Source organism: Athene noctua, chromosome 3, assembly GCF_965140245.1.
Source record: "Athene noctua chromosome 3, bAthNoc1.hap1.1, whole genome shotgun sequence".
NCBI lineage: Eukaryota > Metazoa > Chordata > Aves > Strigiformes > Strigidae > Athene > Athene noctua.
In genome coordinates this window covers 39655709-39670551 of record NC_134039.1, presented here as the reverse complement: position 1 = coordinate 39670551, position 14843 = coordinate 39655709, and positions in this window count along the sequence as shown.

Here is a 14843-nt window from a genome sequence, read left to right as displayed (position 1 = left end):
TTTATTCAATCACTGTGAACAAAGGATGTGACCTTCTACAAAATCAGGTAATTTATACTTCATGTAGTGGTGTAAACATTTATCAACATAGCAGTCAGTTATTGTGAAGAGTTGTTTCATTTAGGGCTTTCCTGGGGTTTGGTTTTGCTTTTAACCTGAAGGCCATTTTAACCAAATTGAATTAATTTATAATTTATGCTTTTCAGTAAGTTTGGTGATGCACAAGAGTAATTAAAAACACAGGTTCCTCGTCACTGTATTAAATGACCTAACTTCTGTAACACTGAACAAAATACAGCTTCTATTTAAACAATAAAATAGCTGGCGTATCAAAGATTACTTTCTGCATTCCTATGACTCTAACTCCTTTGAATTTTTAAAGGACAAGAATATGACTGACTTTCATCCTAATTACATTCTCATTCCAAGGCAGAAATTGGACAAGAAAAAAACATAAAAGACGTAACAGTGCAAGTGACTCCTTCACCTAAGTAAATAGTTAATAGTTAAGGACCTGAGTATGTGTAAGGAAGCCCAAATACCTCAGTAGAACTGCCCATTTGCTTTGAGTTAAATGTCAGCTTACCAACTTTGCTGCACTAGAACCTTAATAGAATAATCATTATGCTTCCATCTTTTTTAGCACACAGGTAAATGAGAAATCTACTGATCCAAAATGCTTTTCTTGCAGTTTTATGAGCACCAAGAGCAAGGTGGTGTCATCCATCCTAGAGATAGTTTCCCTGCCAAAATTATTTTTTTAATTCTTAAGATTTGGTGTTGTAACGAATGCCACGGGCCTACTGACATCTCAGGATAATTTGTGATAAGAGACAATAAATTCCTTAATTATGTAAATGATCATCAGATTATCCAACACAGCACCAGTGAAGCTACAAAGCCATGAAGATTTACACCAGCTGAAAAAAAAGGATTATGAATTTGTTCCACATCGTAAATACAATTATAGATTCAAATTACTGAAATATTTATGAGCATGCTTATTATAGGTACAAATTAATATTCATTTTATGATGCTAACCAACAATGAATATTTACTTTGGTATGCAGGACAGTTTACTATATGCCTCAAATGGGCTACCACTCAAAGTATAAAAAGTGGTAAATAACAACTTCCTTGCCATCAGCAGTGACCTTTTATAATACACATCACTTTACACAGCTTTAGTTAAATATCTGATATCCAAACATCATTAAGAATATCATTAAAATGGATGTCTGAGTCCTATCTATTCCAACTATAGTCAGTTTTTTAATCTTTTGGAAAGCATAGCATAAAGTAACTGAATGCAATACCTACAGACATTTTAGGGAAACATTCACACTCTTGGACAATTAAATGCAGCATTATATTAACAAAATATAGCAAATTCTTGACTAGCATCTCTAGGCCTGACCAAGCAAGACCTTATAGGAAACAGTGACTGCAGATTCAAATTATAAAGTCTGAGAAAGCCTCCTCGCCTCCCCTCGCCTCCCCTCGCCTCCCCTTTCCTTTCCTTTCCTTTCCTTTCCTTTCCTTTCCTTTCCTTTCCTTTCCTTTCCTTTCCTTTCCTTTCCTTTCCTTTCCTTTCCTTTCCTTTCCTTTCCTTTCCTTTCCTTTCCTTTCCTTTCCTTTCCTTTCCTTTCCTTTCCTTTCCTTTCCTTTCCTTTCCTTTCCTTTCCTTTTCCTGAAGATGTCCAGTACAACTTGATTTAAATCCACTTGCAATTGGTATGATCACATGCAGGCATTAATCATCTACAGAACAAGAGAAGTAAAAAGATAACAAATATGTTTGTTGATCTCTCATTTGTGATTGAAATCATTGTTATCTACTTGCACTTTGATCATTAAAATACTCAGTAGTAGAAAACAGAAAATTTACCTTGGCAGCCAAGCCAGTGACATGACAGGCAATGGACTTTCAAGCTTCTACGGTCAAATCCTCTTTTTTTTTCTCCCCTTTCTCCCATTAAGCCTTTCCCATTCATCAACTCCATCATCAAAATTATACATTTGGATGGCACTATGCTTGTAATATAAAAGGTTGAACAAATCCTTAAAACAAACCCAAAACAAAACACAGAACCTCACAGTTCTAGTGACATGTCAAAGATTACCAATTGAAACCAAGTGCTTTACAGAACTACATTATATGTATTCCACTTAAGCAAGCAAAAGCCATAAACCAGCTCACAATAAATTTCTGTTACACAAGACCAAGGTAAATCAATGACTATCCAAAGTATCTTGCAGCTGCAGAATAGAAGCCCTAGTTACCAAAAGCAAATGAAAGACAAAAGGCCAGTAAATATCACGAACAAGCTAGCATATAGTACCAAGACAGTGATACTTATACCCTAGGGATTTTAGTATAAGCATTAATTATGTCTTCAGAAGAGCATTGCTGCCATTTGCTAAAGCAGCCCTCATACCACACTCCTAGGTAAAATCTCACTTTAAGAATGGTAAGTGATGTGCTAAATTTTGTTCTGAATTCCCTGGCTCCCTATTGTCAAACACTGTGCCAGCAAGTATTAGACAGAAGAACCAAAAATTATCACTATTATCAACTTAGTAGGCTATAATTGCATTAATGATATACATAGCCACTTACATTCTAAAAAACTTCTGAATTTTTCCCTAGATCTTTCAAAAGAACAGAGAAAAATCTTGGATTAGGAAAAAAAAAAAAAAAACAAAACAGACAAGAAACCTAAGTGTTTCAATATTCCAAACAAGGACTTTCTTGGCTCCAACAGAGTTAGTATAAAGATTCAGTTTTCCTTTGATATTGGACTATACTCAGTCATATGTTAACAGTTTACAGAAGTCATAAATATCCTTTACAGTAATGGACCCACACAGTTTTCTGTACTGCAGCCCTGGCAAATTGAGATGATCACTCATACGTGGGTATACGCTCAATGCAAAAGGCCTAAAAGGAATTAATTAAGTCCCCCCTGGCTCTGTTGAACAGCTCTATAACCAGAGTATGAATTTATCATCTACTGTTCAAAAATGCCATATGCATGGTAGAGAAAGCAAAGAAAAAGAGCACCAAAACAAAAGAAGGATCATATATTTTTCTCAGATAAGGGATCTTAATGCATGAGATTAGGCACACATAGAGCATTCACAGGAGTGTAGCCTCAGTCATGAGAATGTAGCCTCATATTTTAAAATTCAAGAGGGATTACAGCATCTGTAGCATACCTGTACTACTTTAGCCTTTTCAATATTCTGCATTTTGTTGCCTGTTTGTTGCTCTGTTTACAGATTACTAAATCTGTAATAATGAAAAATTGTCACTAGGAAAATGAAATTCCAAAAAGAATTTCAAAAAGAATTTTAAAAAAATTTCTGTTTACTATTATCGTTCAAGGACTATATAACACTTTTGACAATTATTGCAAAGAATGTGACATGTCATAAACCTGTTAAAACAAAGATTTTCACACAAAGAATTTCACATCAGTTGAAAATGACATGAACTCAGTACAATCATGTCTACATTTCCAAACAAATTAATCTAACACCATTCATCACGATTGATAGTCATGAAAAGATGTAAAACAGGACTGGAAGGTTTGCCCTGGGTCATATTTCACCAATGGTTAAAATATAGCCTTCAATGTCTGGCTAAAAGGCCATGAATGATAGCGTTGGATTTTACTGAGGAAGAGGGAAAGGAAAAGGAGAGAGTGGAAGTCAGCAGAGGAAAAGGGAATTGTTTTAAACAGTTAAATGCTTTCTTCCTCTACTATTAGAAACACCATGACATAACAGAATAACTCAGAACACAGCTGCTCTTTTCATTTCTTACAGAAATATGAAAAGGCTACCACTATTTTTGAAGACCTGTACATGACAACTGCAACAGGATGCAGACAGGACAGCTGAAAAACCCGTAGTGATTGTAAAGCTGAAACTAAAGAGTAAAATCTTTGTTCCTTCCAAGCTACGGTGAAATTCCCATTGACTCAGGAGATGTGGAAAGGTCAAATACCTCCATTAGATAAATCAGTGTAACACTCAAATGCCAATGAAATGCAATAAACTGCAGCAGTACTGTAGACAGTATATCACAAATGAGCTAGTAATTGACTGGCACTTTTTTATACAGCGTCTAAACACCAGCTTGAGCTTGTCACACAAAGATCATAGTTCTGATTCTGCCTCTGAAAAAAATGAAAGTTATTTGGATAGGTTATCATGTAGAATAAACTGAGCAGAGAAGCTGGAGCACTTGTTATTTCCAGCTCAACCATGACTATGTTTTGTGACTTTTTAGTCATAAAATAATCACAGTTCCTCCACACGTGCTTTGATTTACCTTAGTACTAAAAATAAAAGGTACATGTTTAGCCATGTTCAAGAAAAACATATAAAAGTGTAGAGAGAAGCAATCCTGAGAAGCAGTCTTTTGCACCAGTTCCAAAAACTGACCCTGAATGCAAACTATTTTTTGCTTTTTAAGAAGTTTAACTTGCTCTGCTATTTGCATACTTGTTATTTGCATAGCTCCTCACCAGTGTTGAAGACATTATGAGGAATGCTAATTCCTGTATGTTCTGCTATGATTTATGCAATTCCAGGACAAGTTACATATTGCAACATATCAAAACATTAATGAATAGTACCATCATAGTTCATTCCTTATCTGAAGCAAAGCAATCATCAGTTATAAACTGTGTTCATCACTACAGCAAGGCGTTCACATATGACATCTATACACAGCAACAGCTTTGGTTCTATTATCATTTAGCAATTTCTTCATTCATTTTCAGCCCACACTATATTAGTTGTAATTCCTTTAGAAATTCATCAGGTAACTTCATGATTACACATACATTCAGTATGCCTTGCATTTATATAAACTATATTAAAGGTTTCTGAATTCCATGTATCAAGAAAATATATTCATAAACTGATCATATTTTTAGCTTGGCAGTAATCTCATCTATTACAGGTCAATGTGACTAATGGCATGTTTGTCTAAGTTCAGATCTCTGATTACTACTTCCGTAGGCATATCTGAGTTATTCTAGGTACTAATAATAGTATGTCTATGATGATGTAGGTGCTAGTGGGGGCTAAAAAGTTCAACCTGCACACTAGGACATTTTGTCTGCACTTCGTTCTGTTCAGAAACTCTTACACAAAATAACATACCATGTTTGCTGGATTAAAGCAAATCTCATGACTAATTATACTGCACCCTACATTTGAACTGCAGGATGAAAAGAGCTTCAGCCAAACCAAGTGATGTAACTTTGGGAGAAGTTATATCCCTTACCTGTTTGTTCCTGTGAAAAAAAACAGCACAAAAGATGTGCTTTAGCTCAGGCTTCAGATGCAACATGTACCTATTGTGGGTTTTGTACCTACAGCCACCTTAGATGTATTTAACAGAATCTCTCTGAAGTTAGCAGAAGTATCTTATCCCAAGTGATGCAATGCTTCTGAGATTTAGGGGGGAAAAAACAAGGCAGCAGTACCTCAGTTATATAAATATATAATGTCAGGTTTTTTGCCATGATGCAGTGAATACATTAATAGTTATCTTAGTGCAAAGGACATGGTATACTTTATGTAAAACAAAAAAATGACAATATAAACCTCTTAAGCAAAAATTTTAATTCAAAACTGACTTAAAGTGTAACTATTCCTTGAGGTCCCTGCATTCCTGTAACAGAAATTTTGTATGCACTTTTAGGATAATAGCATGAAACAGACAATAGGTTGCCCTTAAAATCTACCATTATATAAATTACCTTTATGATCATAATCAGTAGACATCTGAGGTCATTGCTGTCTACAGTTTCATTTGTGGTTTTGCCCTTGGTAAATTTACCTTGCTTAATACACTAAAAAGATCTCAGCTTGATATATATTAATTTAAACATAAATGTTCAGTAAGACATAGCCATCTGGTGTTTACCCCTCTCCCCTTTCCCCTCTTCAGTATATAGTATTTGCAGCTCTGTTGCACAGAGTTCAAATTTGAACACTTGTAAGCTAAGAAAGAATAGATGGCTCTACTGTGAGTCCTTAAATTTGAATTATTCTCTTCAGGTGAAACTTTCTCTTTCATTATATTCCTGAAGAGAACAAGAGCAGCGGAGACATGTTCATGACAATCACAGTCAGACTGATTTTATTCCAGTGAACAATTTCCAAACACAAACCAAAATTTTCACAATGTCTTCAATTAATGACTATTTTGCAGTGTCTATATTAGGAAAAAAAAAAAAAAAAGAAGTGTAGAATATATTAAATTACAGAATCATAGAATCACAAAATCATCTAGGTTGGAGAAACACCTTGAAGATCATCCAGTCCAACCATCTACCTAACACTGACAGTTCCCAACTACACCAGATCCCTCAGTGGTGTATCAACCTGCTCTTAAACATCCCCAGGGATGGGGACTCCACCACGTCCCTGGGCAGCCCATTCCAACGCCCAACAACCCATTCTGGAAAGAAATGCTTCCTAATATCCAGTCTAAACCTTTCTGGGTGCAACTTGATGCCATTCCCTCTTGTCCTATCGCTTATTACTTTATTAAAGAGACTCATCCCCAGCTCCCTGCAACCTCCTTTCAGGGAGCTGTAGAGGGCGATGAGGTCTCCCCTCAGCCTCCCCTTCTCCAGACCAAACACCCCCAGTTCCCTCAGCCGCTCCTCGTACGACCTGTGCTCCAGACCCTGCACCAGCTTCGTTGCCCTTCTCTGGACACGCTCGAGTCATTCAATGTCCTTTATGTAGTGAGGGGCCCAAAACTGAACACAGGAATCGAGGGGCGGCCTCACCAGTGCCGAGTACAGGGGTCAGATCCCTTCCCTGTCCCTGCTGGCCACACTATTGCTGACACAAGCCAGGATGCCATTGGCCTTCTTGGCCACCTGGGCACACTGCTGGCTCCTGTTCAGCCGACTGTCAATCAACAACCCCCAGGTCCCTCTCTGACTGGCAGCTCTCCAGCCACTCCTCCCCAAGCCTGTAGCGCTGCTGGGGGTTGTTGTGGCCCAAGGGCAGCCCCCGGCATTTGGCCTTATGGAAACTCCTCCAGTTGGCCTCAGCCCATGGCTCCAGCCTGTCCAGGTCTCTCTGCAGAGCCTCCCTACCCTCGAGCAGATCAACACTCCCACCCAACTTGGGGTCATCTGCAAACTGACTGAGGGTGCACTCGATCCCCTCGTCTACATCATCAATAAAGATGTTAAACAGGAGTGGCCCCAAAACCCAGCCCTGGGGGACACCACTCGTGACCGGCCACCAACTGGATTTAACTCCGTTCACCACAACTCTTTGGGCCCGGCCATCCAGCCAGTTTTTTACCCAGCAAAGCGTGTGCCTGCTCAAGCCGTAAGCAGCCAGTTTCACCAGGAGAATGCTGTGGGAAAGGCCTTGCTAAAGTCAAGGTAGACAACATCCACAGCCTTTCCCTCATCCAATAAGCAGGTCGCCCTGACGTAGAAGGAGATCAGGTTTGTCAAGCAGGACCTGCCTTTCATAAACCCATGATTATGCTAAGTATTTTTTAGAGAGAAAGTAATCTTTTATATGTTACATGCATAGTAATGACTTTGAACTGATAAATTTGTTTTGCAATGTGGACAGAATCTAAGATATTTTACAAAAATCCTTTAATGCAGTTTTTTTCCCGCTAGAATATGTGGGCTGAGAAAAATAAAAATTAGTCCACATAGTTCTTTTTTGAAATGTCAGTATAAGATTAATCTTGGATTCTGTTTTTTAAATATATTTCATATGGACTTTTCTTCATGTTAGAGAAAACAGTGACAAAAACGTTTCAAAGTTTTGTTTAAACCTTGTTCATCAACAAGAAAAGACATATCATAGACACATTTTTTTTAAACTCTTGAAATTTTTCAGTTCAGATGCTTTCTATCTTTAACGATTAACTACTTACAGTAGTACTATTGGTCCAAACTCTGGTTATATGCCTGAATGAGGAAAACAAGCCTATTAATGAGATTTGCATTAAAAACCAAATACACATATATGTTGCTAGAAATAAGCTAATGCAAGATGCAGACTTTTTAAAAACATTGTAAACTTTATAAAAATTAGGGGTGCAGATCTAAGCTGGTTTTTTATGCATAGTTAATTACATGTCTTTTTCTGAAGTTGAAAGGATTAAATAGCAGGATGTCACCTAAAAATATCTGTGAATAAAAAACAAAATTCCAAATTTTATAAAAAAATGTCAGCTCTTTTAATCTTTAATCTTACTCAGTTTGTCTGGGTCTGAGGCAAAACTGAACCAGGACCAAAGACACAGAGTTAAAACTGAGGCATCTTAATGCCAGAAGAATTCTTTTACTATGTAATGGACAGTGGACTTGCCAGAACATAGATGCTATGAAGACAGCTGCTCATACAGTTTCCAAATGATATATTATCTTGAGCAGAAGCCTTGTACAGACAACATTAAAAGTGGACACCATGACACTCTCAGTAAGATAATGAAACACAACCAGTTCTTCATGTCATAGATCCATTTCACAAATTGTGTCACAAATTTTCCTAAGTTCCTCCGTGCCTTTTGGACATTGACAGACACTACAGCAAAGTGAGCAGCTTCTTAATCAGGTTGATAGTTTTTTTGCAAATCAAAATGTAAATTTAAAGGAAGCAATAGCTATGAGTGCTGCTGTACTCAGAGGCCAATTTTAACCTCACCCTAGATTCAACAATCAATTTTAGCCATGAACAAATCTCTGAACAGGACAATTTATTCTCCAGTTTTCAAGAGGAAAAGTAGCAGACAAGAAAGTCCTTTGACAGAACTTTAGCAGTCTATATGAATAAAGGTCGGTATCTTCAAATGTTATGGATGAAAAAAATTGGAAGATCTTTGTACAACCTTCCCGTGAAAGGCTAAGTAGACTGAATATGAATGGACAGGAAACTGATACAGGTACCCAGTACACTCATGATCAGTCCTAAGACTTCTCAGACTCATCAATTAGTTTAATAGCAAATAAAAGGAAGAAGCTGAGGAAGCTGACTAATATTAGGTTTAGATAGGGAACACCTCCTATTTTAAATAAAATTGATGTATTCAAGCTTCTAAACTCTCAAATAAATAATATAAAGCAGCTTATTTTGAGCATAGGGGTGAAGTCTATATACATGAGAAACCTACATTTTGAGAAAAAAACCAAAAATCTTACTCTTATGAGAGCTGCATAAATAAAATCCCAAACCCTCTCTACAAAATTCATTAATGCACCAGAACCAAACTGAAGGCTGGATATCTGAGTATGGATTCTGTGGCATAAAATCACATTCAAGATTTTAAGTAAGAACAAGTTGCACACACAATGTAAATATTATGATAGGAATAGTCTAGTCTTTGCAAACATCTGTGGAGATAAAATGTTTTATGTAATTGCCCATATAGACAGAGATATAATTATCTCCTATATTAACATAATATCTCCTACATCAAACATAATGGGTTTTAGTTACATATATATCTAGTAAAAAATTGTTCATTCACCTCATACAGCAGCAAATGTTATTCACCTAAAAGATTTTCAAAACATACTGCTTCAACACATATTTGTAGAGTAATATCAATTTAACTGATCATTTCAATTCACTGAAATTCATAGTCAGAAACCTGAGTACCATGTTTTCTTTGATATAAATTTGAATGCCTTCTGAGCTCATTTACAAAACAGTAAATGTTATTGACAAAACAAAGAATAGCCAGTTCTATTATTTCTGCTTCAGGAGCCTTTGCAGAAGCAACAGAAGTGACAGCTTTTATATTTCTACTTAATAAGTTAATTTTAATTTTTTCTTTTATAGTTCAATAAATGAGTAATCTTGTTGATTAAGGAAAGTGGAGGTAGGGTGATATGCACAAAGCTTTACTCCCACAGTCCTCTGCTGATGGTATATATCCACTTCAGTGCCATCTTGTAAAAAAACAGGAATAGGGAAGAGGTTATGTGGGAAATGGCAGGGACCTTCCAATGAGAGTCCTCTCCTAGGGTTCCTTTCCTCTGCAGTGAGAGGTCACAATCACATCCAAAACAAACCAAAGAAACAATAAACACCTTAGCATTTTCCCCTTTACAATAACACCTTCACATGCAATAATACCTTCATATGCAATAATGCCTTCATAATAATAGACTCACTGAAGTTTTCCATTGGTCTTTCATGACACTACTGGTGCTGATGCTTAACTAGGTACAGTTGCTGTGCAAGACCTGACCACAAGTTCTTAAGCACATCTATTATCAGGTAATATCTATTGAATATTAAAATTACTATTATTTGCTCATTAGCTACTGTGCTTGTAATAGTATTGAGTCAACAACCTAGAAGCTGACAGGTAGACTGGGGGAGGAGGAGATAGGAGCATTACAACAAACTGAAACAATAGAGTAATGCAGTAAGAAGACAGTGGACAGATAAAATGACAGACATAGAAAACTTTCCTTTTCTCGGGTTATTCATAATAACAATTCAACTGGACCAGTGCAAGGCCACAAGCATGCAAAGATACAAGCACTTGTTATACCTGGCCAAGGTATCTCAGCTAATTCAGATCAGCACCAGGGGTTGGAGGTGACATGTTTCAAGTGGTAAAACAGACTAAAAACAGAAATGGAAGGCCTTTAGCAATATAAAAGTATTTACATCCATGCCACAATATATCTATCAACGTTTCAATATTATTCATCCTTCCAGATGAATAATATGTGTTAGACCACCTCATGACTTATGTTGTTATGGAAATAACAAAAATTGTCAACAGTAAAGTAGTAAAGGACTTGACTAAATGTTGGGGTTTTTTACCTTACAAATTTGCATATGTAAGTAGCACCTTCACGTTCAAAACTGATAGGAGTATGGTATTTCACCATAAATAAAATATGACATTTCCACTGTCCCTAGATGTCTGCCTCTAAGAGATGTTAGTCTGTAATTTTTCATATGTATTCCTAAATAGGAGTGGGAAGGGAATAGGGTTTTTTCCATACCACTTAGTTTTCAATTTTTGCAAGCAGACCTGCTTATATCTACTGATATAAAAGCCTTTTGCTGATTAAAATTTAATTGAAACTAGTATAGTCCCATTAATAGTTTTGATAGTGATCATTCAGAACTATCAAATTAAAACCAACATATGGGATAATTGCCTATAAAATATATTCCTGAAAATATTGTGTTTGTTTCCATTTCTTTAAACCAGATATTTATGTTGAGCAATGTAGGTTTCACTGTAATTACTGATTTATTCAAACTTACATGAGAAATCATAACTCAGAGTCTTCTGTAATTTTACAATGATGCAGTACCTGTGCAGATTGAACAAACAATAGCTGACATTTGATTTAAATTATGTTTAGTGGTGGTCCCACATGTCAATAAAATTCTGCTTCTCCCAGCCTGTCTCACTACCTAGCTTATTTTCCCCTTTTTCACTCATGAGTTCCAATTCAACGATCACATATATGTACTAAAGCCAGTAGTATATTATGTCAATACAAACAAAAGCTGACTGAGATTTCATTTTATGAGAGAGAATGAAAAATGTAAAAACAACTGTTCTCCTACAGGCTCTTTAGTATTCTTTATTTATAATCTTACCCTCCCACATAAATAATGTATATACTTATAGTTATGACTGGGTTGACTGATTTAAACAGTCTAAGATAAATGCATGATAGTGTGATATATTTTATTACCTGACATAGAGGAAAATAAGCTGTCATTATATATATATATTTAAAAATATAATATGATAGCATAAGTGTGTGTTTTATATTCCTAAAATACTAACTGTGCATACAGAAAGTTAGCATTTTAATTGTATTTAAAAATTGTATTATTGTGAGATTATCTGAGTTTGATTGTGGAGGGAGATAAATCATAATGCATTCTATTTACTGGAATATTTTAGATAGGTTCTATTAATTTGACTTGTAGAACAATAAAACTGCTGGAGTATTTGTTGCTTGACAACAGGAAACATTATTAAACTGTAGGTTACATTTAATTGCAAGAGTAATGTTACTCAGTCACAGCCACTTTCAAGGACCAACAAATAGCAAGGGTCAAGGTTACAATCCAAGTAATTACTATACTTACAAGTAAGAGAGCAAGAATTAAATTATTCCTCCTGTATCTTGTACACTCTTCTACCACTCAGCAAACTGAATTATGCTGCGCATCTAGAATGAAGTGTTACAGGATAATTTACGCAATAAGGTCTTGCACTACTGGAGAAGTTATTAAAGAACCTCATAAACTTCCCTTCTGAAAGATATATGGAGCAGTCCATCTTTGATAAAGAGTAGCCAGGACTGAAATATCTACATGCATGCTGATCCCTGATCTCTGGACAAGCTGTTACATATAATGTGCAGACAATATTTCTTTCCACTTGCATTGCAGCACAATCATTAAACAGAATACAAATTACATACTGACAATCCTTGAACAGCGTTTAAAAATTATACAAACCTTTGTAAAATTATACCATATAAGAAGTATTATATTTCATTATGCCAGTCCCATAGACACAAGGCAGCTGATTTAATCTTTCAAATTATTCAAAGCAGTGCAACATTTTTTAAATGTGTTTTCTTTTATCTTTAGCCCTTTGCTGTTCAAAGGGCAGGAAGGAGTATTTAAATTACACATGATCTTAATTGCCTTCAAGAAAACTGTAAAATTAATCAAATTTCTGGTTGTTTGGGAAACATTTCTGAGACTAGTATATGAAGAGAAAGAGAATAGCACTGTCTTACAAATAAAAGTAATTTAAACTATGTTTAAATTTAAGGGTATAGTCTCTATTTTTTTTTATGCTTATATATTTGGCATCACTGAAGTATCTGTTCATCAGCTGAAAAAACCATGCACAGAAACCAAATCATATTGGTGAATCATAACAAAAGCTCTAATAATTTAATTAATATATGCCAGATTTCTAGTAGCAATTTTGATGTATCCACCTCACTATTAAGAAAGGATTTAGGAACATTTTGACATATCAGTTACTCAGCTACTTCTACAGATAATAGGTCCTGCTGTCACAAAATTCACATAGTCATTCATTTATCAGAGAAACAAGTTGCAGATATAGAACATATTTTATACCAAAAGATTATGCTCTGTGGTCATAATATAGATACCCATAGATTTATTATTTTGATGAAATATCCACTGTATTAATGAGCTGCAAAACCAAGCATTCAAAGCTCCAGCCAGATCTAACAGTCAAAATTATACCGTGTCTGTCTTAAGGGGACACTGAGGAGTAATTGAGCAGCAATAAGTTGCCTTTATTAATCAGTGAAAATAATAAGCTGCAAATTGGCATGTGGGTTGACTGTTGGGAGGGAGATGGGAAGAAGCACCTTTGGCCAGGAACCTCAAACAAAAATCTAATTGATCTCTGGATCTAGACCCTCTAGTTGTGACCATACTTAACCACATGTTTATTGAGTGGCTCACTTATGAGACACTACATTGTCCTTTCTGTAACCCAGTGAGCTGTTGATGACCATTATTTGAAGTATACACTGTGAGAACGCACAATTTGACTAATGCTTCTAGCCCAGAATTCTTATCTTCTCTGTTATTAATTTTATTCAAAAAATTCCCCAATATTTCTAAAAGTCTAGATACAATTTTAAAGCATTTAGGCTGTCTAAACTTTTTAGTATCTGAAATAAAAAAATAAAAAAATTTTCAACTTAACTGGTTGAAAATAAAAATCCCAACAATAATAAACCATTTTACTTACCTTGATATATTGACTCAACTGTTTTAAATTGGAAATAAACTGTTATGACAAAAAAACAAACCTGAGAAAGTTCTGTCGTCACAGTAATAATAATGAACATTTAGATAGTAATTTTGAGATTAAAAGTTAAATGTACCTTAAAAGGGAAAAAATATCCACCAACTAACAAGCTTAGCAGAACTTCAGATGTTTGATTGCTTACACACTAAAGAGTGCTAGACAAGTATTTATTTAAGAAATACCATTGAAGTTTCAGAAAACGTGTGTATTTCCACTGATGTTCATAGGCAAATGACAATATATTTTGTGAATGTATATTTTTGTTCTTGGGTTTAGTTTGGTTTTTTTTTTCTTCACAAATAAGGGTCATATATATGAGAAACTGCATTATACCTGCAATCACGCTGGACTTCAGCTACAACAATTTACATACTTATGTTTATTTACCTGTATACTGTCTTAATTAAGCTCTTATTTTTTTCTAAACTGATGTAATATTCCTTGCATTCTGAGCAGTATATTGTCATATACTGATGACATTGTCTTAAAGCAACAGTTTCAAAATTCCTTGATCAACAGGAATGCACTTAATTGGTAGTGATACCTATATAAATTTACAGAGTCTAACTCTAGCAGTTCATCAAATCAAATAACAAGCTAAATTGTAATAAATTATATAGTCATGGTAGAATACATGTATGCATGGATGATGCAAATAAATTATCTAAATCCAGTTTAATCTGAACAAAGTGGTGAGCTGCATTAACAGTATTATATTCTCCTTCCACACAGGAAAGCTCTTCCATTTGCATTTCTGGCTTGTTATTTGACAAAACTCAAATATAATACAAAAATGTAAAAAAAAAATTAAAAAAAAATAAAAAAGCAATAAACATAGGACTATGTTGATGCTAAATATAGCACTATTTCAGATTCCCTACCTGTTCCTTAGATAGAACTATTAACGATGTTTCTGAACTCCTGTGTTTTCCTAGGATGCTCACAACCAGTGCCTCATTGTACCTACTA